Raw genomic sequence first — 6,286 nt, forward strand, 5'->3', positions numbered from 1 at the left:
AACAAAAGGGTTTTAATAACTCACGAAACAAAAACAGGTAATCCAAGAACGAGACAAGGGGGGAAATCCGGCAGGACAAGGCAGGACAAGGCAGGACAAGGCAGGACAAAAACAGGGCAGACAGACTGGGAAACCAGGAACAGGAAGAGCAAAACGGGCGGGTAGGTAGGAAACAAGAGCAATGATCTGGCAGTGAGTGAGTGAAAGACAGGGGTTTAAATAGTGACTAGAACAGATGAGGAGAGTTGTGCTGATGAGGGAGAGTGTGACTGGCAGGTGCACTGAATGAACTGATTAGGGACAGGTGAAGGAAGTGAGGAGCTACCGAAAACCACACAAAACACCCAAGGCAAAGCCTGATTGTGACAAAACCCGCAGGTGTAAGGTTCAATGGGAGCTCTGACTGCTCCTGCTGTCACAAATTAAACAGAAAGAGAGAGCCAAAAGGGAAAATGTAAAGACATAAAAAGATGGAATTGTAAGGAAACAAAATGCCCTGAGAAAAAAAAAATCAAGTGTGGGTGAGCAAAATGTGATTAGTCGTGCTAAAAGCAAGGCAAGATCCTACCGAGCTCTTAATTGATTTCTTTTTACCGCAGATGAAATAAAAGGTTATGGCGTTCCAACAATAACCTTCATATCTACGCCCATACAGGGCGCTTTATCACACTGTAAAAGACAGAGCGCTCGTTTATCATCGCAGCCTGATGTGTACTGCAGGAGCTTATGGTGTAAAGCAGGAAGTGTGTGTGTGTGTGTGTGTGTGTGTGTGTGTGTAGGAAGACAGAGGGAGAGAGAGGGGATATATCTTTTTTACAGTGCATGTAATAATCTGGCGTGTTAGCAGAGTGACATGTTAATTTAACCTCCTGCAGGCTCAGCTGTCTGGGAAACATGAATCCAAGGCAGACCTCGCTTGATCAGGAGGATAATGTCATTTCGCCTCTTGCTTGACGATCCTAAAGACGATCAATGCAAAGAGAATCACACTGTAATCATTCGGCATAACGCTGTTAACAAACCAGGTGAAACTGCTGCATAGACACACTGCATCCTGACACAATGACCCGATGCAAAGTGGCAGCTGAAGTGGAACATCACTACTGATGCAATCTCATTGAAGAAAAGACCATAATTGTGCCACAGAATTAGTGTTATAGAGACTATTTGGAGGGTTACAGGACATACACTGAATTGGATTATGCACCAATACTATGAATTGGATGTTTCACTTCAATTTTCAACACAACAAAACACACGTGTGCAGTATAACGCAATCAAATACTACATACTTAATCACCAGCTCTCTGATGCAGTCTCAGCAAAAACTCAACACTAACTGCTTCACAGAAGTAGCATTTTCTGCAGGGGTGATTGAATGAATTCAGTCGTATATAAACCAGTATTTCACTAAATTATTTTGGATAAAAGTGAAATTGCTGCAGGGCTGGACCAGGACTAAAAAGAAATCTTATTAACCGACTCTCAGTTGAACAGGGGTGGCCACGGAGTACATAATCTGTGTACTCAAGGAGAGGAACAAGTAATTGACAGCTCCACTGTAAATCAAAGTACTAATTTAAATAATTTAACAAAACACAAGTATAGAAGTAAGTACGCAATTATAACTTACATCGATTGAATGAATCATCATCATTGTGATCATGACATTCCACCCACACTACCTGCCTGCGAGTCCCTTTTCATCAGGAAGCTACTGTTTCTGCCCACTCTGCCCTTCTGCCAGCTCTTCTGCCTCGCAGCGAGGCCAGCCACCTCTTCTGACTTCAAGTTACACCTGCTGCTGCACAATGTCAGGTATAAAGGTTGAAGATTATTATTTCTGCACGTTTGGCGGCGTCCGCCTCCGATGTTTCATTCTTTTGGCCTACAACTTCTCTGCAAGACCGCTTCCACTTTGGTTTTTCCTTTTTGACGCCCCTATCCATCCACAGAATGTTGGCTCTAAGCCACGGCACCTGACATGAGAAACAGAGAGGACAGAGGGGGAGGGGGCTAGTAAGAGATGTGATTGGGTCAGCAACACTGTGGCTTTTACTGCAGAAAATGAACCAATGGGTTGCTGTCACCGCTTCATCAGCCAGATTGTTTCTTATATAAAAAAATATATAAATTAAATCATATTGCATATTTTTTGACAGCTGCTCTAGGTGCTGGGCAAATTCGGACATAACATATAAAACCTATGACGAGCCTACAAAGTATCACGCCTTGCTGTAGACAACAGTCTGGGCTGGAATGACTGGCTAAGGGAATCCAGCACAATATATTTATTGATTTATCTTTATTGGTGAGACCAGGTTCTCCTTCATCATAACTGCTTGTTAGTAAAAGATACATTCACAGTAAAAACTAGAATTAATAGCAACAGTAGAGGTTAGATCATTCATGGAAGTGAATCAGAAATGGCATTGTATGCTGATGATGCTATTTTATATTTTGCACTTATTCAAGAATAGTTTTTTGTTCTTGTTGTCGTTTTTACTTTAAATAGCCATAAACAAAATGATGATTCACGTACAAGACTTAATTTACATGTTCACAATTGTCTTGTCAGACAGTCTGAAAGATGTAGTGATGAGCTGCAGGTATCTTTTATTGTCAATGTGGTACGGCTGCTATTACTTTTAATAAAATACATTAAAACTTTGTCCTCCACCGCATAGCATCATAAACACTGATCAGTCATTGCCAAAATGATGGGCAATGGCAAAAAAACATGTTTATCCCCAGCAACTTATACTTCAGTGCATTATGCCCTGATATATATTTTGATCAAGGTAATGGAGGTGAAGTTCTGTCCCTTATAGCCAGCGCTCGCGAAAACAAGTGAAGTGTTTTGCTGCCCCCATTGTATCAACCTGCACCTCTCCGATCCAGGAACAAACAGGTGTAAAGAGACTTGCGCAGTGTGTGTATGTGTGTGTGTTAGTGTGTGTGTGCGTGTGTGTGTGTGTGTACTAGAGAGAGCGAGAGAGATGAGAGGTAGACTGCTGAGTGCAGGAGTTGTTGATTGTGTGTGAGAGCTTTGAGAAAGGGTGCAGAGAGCATCTATCTGTATCATTCACTCTAAAAGCCTGGAGAGATGGAAAGGATGGATGGGAGGACAAGTAGAAGTCAATAAAGAGATGGTAGGAATGGAGAGAGAGGAGATGAGAGTAGTTCTATGTGAAGAAGACTTCTCGGGGGTGGGAGGGAGGGGAGGAGAGAGAGAGAGAGAGAGAGAGAGAGATGGAGAGTGAGAGATGAGCACAGCAGTGGAGGAGAGAGAGCCATGGTACGCGGTGATAGAGTGAGAAGTAGAAGAGAAATATGGCCGGGCAGAACCGCCTTTTGTGATAAACACAAAAGGCGGTTCTGAAACAGAGGGGAAGGAAACAAGAGGGTGGGGAAAGAGCTGAGAGAGTACAGTAAGTGAAGAGAGGACGAGGTGCACCAGTGTACAGTAATAGCAAATCATAATGGGGAATGGGAAGGCCAGTGGAACACTATCCTTGACACAAAAACACACATCTCCAACAGCATAATGAGACATTTTCACATTTGAAAAAGCCTCCATATGGGAGAATCACACATATATCCATAGCCAGGAAATACATTCAAAAAAATCTCCAACATGCTTCAGCGTGGACTCTGCCTGAGCCTGATAGGCCCTTGTGTTTGCACAGTCCTCAGATAGCCCGGGGGTTACACTTTTGAATACTTGCTCAACTAGACTTTTTTTTCCCACTGCAGAGACATGGAGAAGTCAGAGATTAGTTTCCACTATCAGCTGATCGAGAGTGAAGAATCTCCCGCTCAGTCTCACACATGTGATTCATGTTTAATGATGAGCGGCGAATGTTATATTCTCCAAGGTGGGAGTCGAAGGGTTGTGCACGTATAAAGGCGGCCCTGGTGTGTCCGCGTAGCGCTAAGCAAAGCATACACACTGCATAAGCCACATAGCGGTTGCTGTTAATTCATAAGCTACAACAAGCAGCCAGTGATTTCGCCTGTCGTCTGTGATACGCACAGAAACGACGAGGCAAAAACATATTTTCGCCACCGAGCCAAGGAAAAGCACCACAAGCACTATCCATCTGCTGAAACGCATCGGAGGTCGATCCCTCCAGAAAGGGCCTACAGATAGGTCAGAGGTCCGAGAGTAAATCCTCACAATTTGTGCTGTGCTAAATGGAGCATTATGCAATGTTTGGCGTAGCTAACTGAGGGCTTTTACTGAACATCTTGTCCTGTCGCTAATCCTGCCAACAGCAACCAGCCAGGGAGAGAAACACACTCTGACCCTCGATGCATGCGCACCCTCGCGGAGATATGGGAATAGGCTCGCGGGCAGGCGATGTGACACGCGCACACACACACATAAAACACACTTACATATACAGTATGTATGAGCTTGTTTAGTCTCGCACAGCAAAAACATGCGCACACACACACTGCGAAGTAGCTCCTGTGAGCATTACATGGGTTTGCATTAAAAAATAAAGGCTAAAAAAAACCATGTGCTATACACTTATCTGTCAATTATTCGATATTAATACTAATTTGTCTACTGTTTTGCCATACTACAGTAGATTTTGACAACAACAACAAAAAACGATTCCCCCTGCACCTTTTCACACATTTGCATTTTTTCTGCTCCAAATTCAATAAAGCCCTCGAGAGAAAATAATATGTTTTTTTTACATACTGCATGATTTCTATTCATTGAAGTAAATCCCCGCCTTGCAACTAGCTGGGGATACTGCTGTGTTAATGGATAATAAATATATATTTAATGATATAGAAGAGCGCAAATCCAATTTGAGTCAAGGCTCTTCACCCGATCCCCACTTTTATCCCCATACGCGCCTGGCTAGAGGAGTAATCGGCTTTGTGTAATAAAATGATGATGATGACTTTATCTGACATTTGTAAAAAGGAGGAGCCCCAGATTTCTGTAGGTCTACATTATCAGCCTCTATCCAGTGAATTAATCCTCAGACAGAGTGAGACAGAGTGAAAATGTTGTTGTTGCGAGTAAACACGGGGGTTATATTGAGGTGAATGCAGAGAGCTGTGCATTTGCTTTGTGTGCGTGTAGGTTTTTTTTTCTCTCACTGTGTGTGTGTGTGTGTGTGTGTGTTTGTGTGTATGTGTGTGTCTGCGTGCATACATGCTTCCGCCATGTTGTCCGTGATCATGCCCTTACCTCTCCCTAACCCTGCGAAATGGAGGACGATTACATACCCAGCCGTCAACTTTATGTCCATGGAGATCCCTGCAGGAGCACGGATACGAGAAATACGCTCAGAATATGCTCTCCGTTACCTGCAAGCAGTCTGTAAGGGAGGAGAGAGGACACGAAGGGCAGAAACAAGAGACACAACGAGATGTAACCGGCTAGCTGTGAGAATTGCCCCATAAAGGCGGCCTTTTCAGATGAATCTCGGCTGATTCAAGCTAATGATCTGAGCAACACAGGTCGCGGCATTCCGCTTCATCGGCTTCAAAACACATCAAATCTCCACCCCGTCTTTTGCTGCAGATCCGCTGTTTTTCTATACTGGATTTCATGGCGTGGGGTTTCTCTATAGCGCTTTCACAAGAGGCCAGATTCAATTAGTTTGGCAGCGAGTTAAGTGGGCCCTCAGGGGTTAAGGTCTGTCATGTCAGATGGATCGGTTTGTGTGGAGGAGCAGGAGAATCCCACACTCCTCAGCCTTGGTGGAGGGGGAAGAGATGCTTCAGAGCCCATCTCAGTACTTCCCTCACAAGCCTGTGTGTGGCTCGTCAGAAATTTGATCTTAGAACCCTTCGAGTCTCGCATAAGGAGATCTCAGAACTTCCCTTTTGCCGTTGGGTTGAAACTCACAACAGGATCCGAGGCTGCGAGTTAGAATTGCACATCCTTATTCTGTCTAAGAGCTCTTCAATGTGGCATGTTTCCCTAAAGGCCGGGGGAATGCACTAAGTGCACAGAGTGACGGCTGTAAAGACTTTCTCATGGATGTCCTGTAGCATGTTCATAGAAGTTGTTTTTAATATTTAAAGATCTGCTACGGTAGTCGCTGAAATAATATGACACGCTGACAGGACGGATCCTTGTTGCTTTCATTATACCGCCTTCAACGGAGACAGCGGGCGCTGCCTCTTGTAAATTAAATGGAGTGTGATGTAACAGCGAGTGAAAACAGCAACGTTATCGTCGCGTACCAGGCTAATTGATGAGTGCTTGTCTGCTGCAGGATTGCGGAGATGACTTGTTTGTGAGCCCCCCCCG

This window comes from Anarrhichthys ocellatus, unplaced genomic scaffold, assembly GCF_004355925.1.
Source record: "Anarrhichthys ocellatus isolate YVR2014 unplaced genomic scaffold, GSC_Weel_1.0 scaffold19, whole genome shotgun sequence".
Taxonomy (NCBI): Eukaryota; Metazoa; Chordata; class Actinopteri; order Perciformes; family Anarhichadidae; genus Anarrhichthys; species Anarrhichthys ocellatus.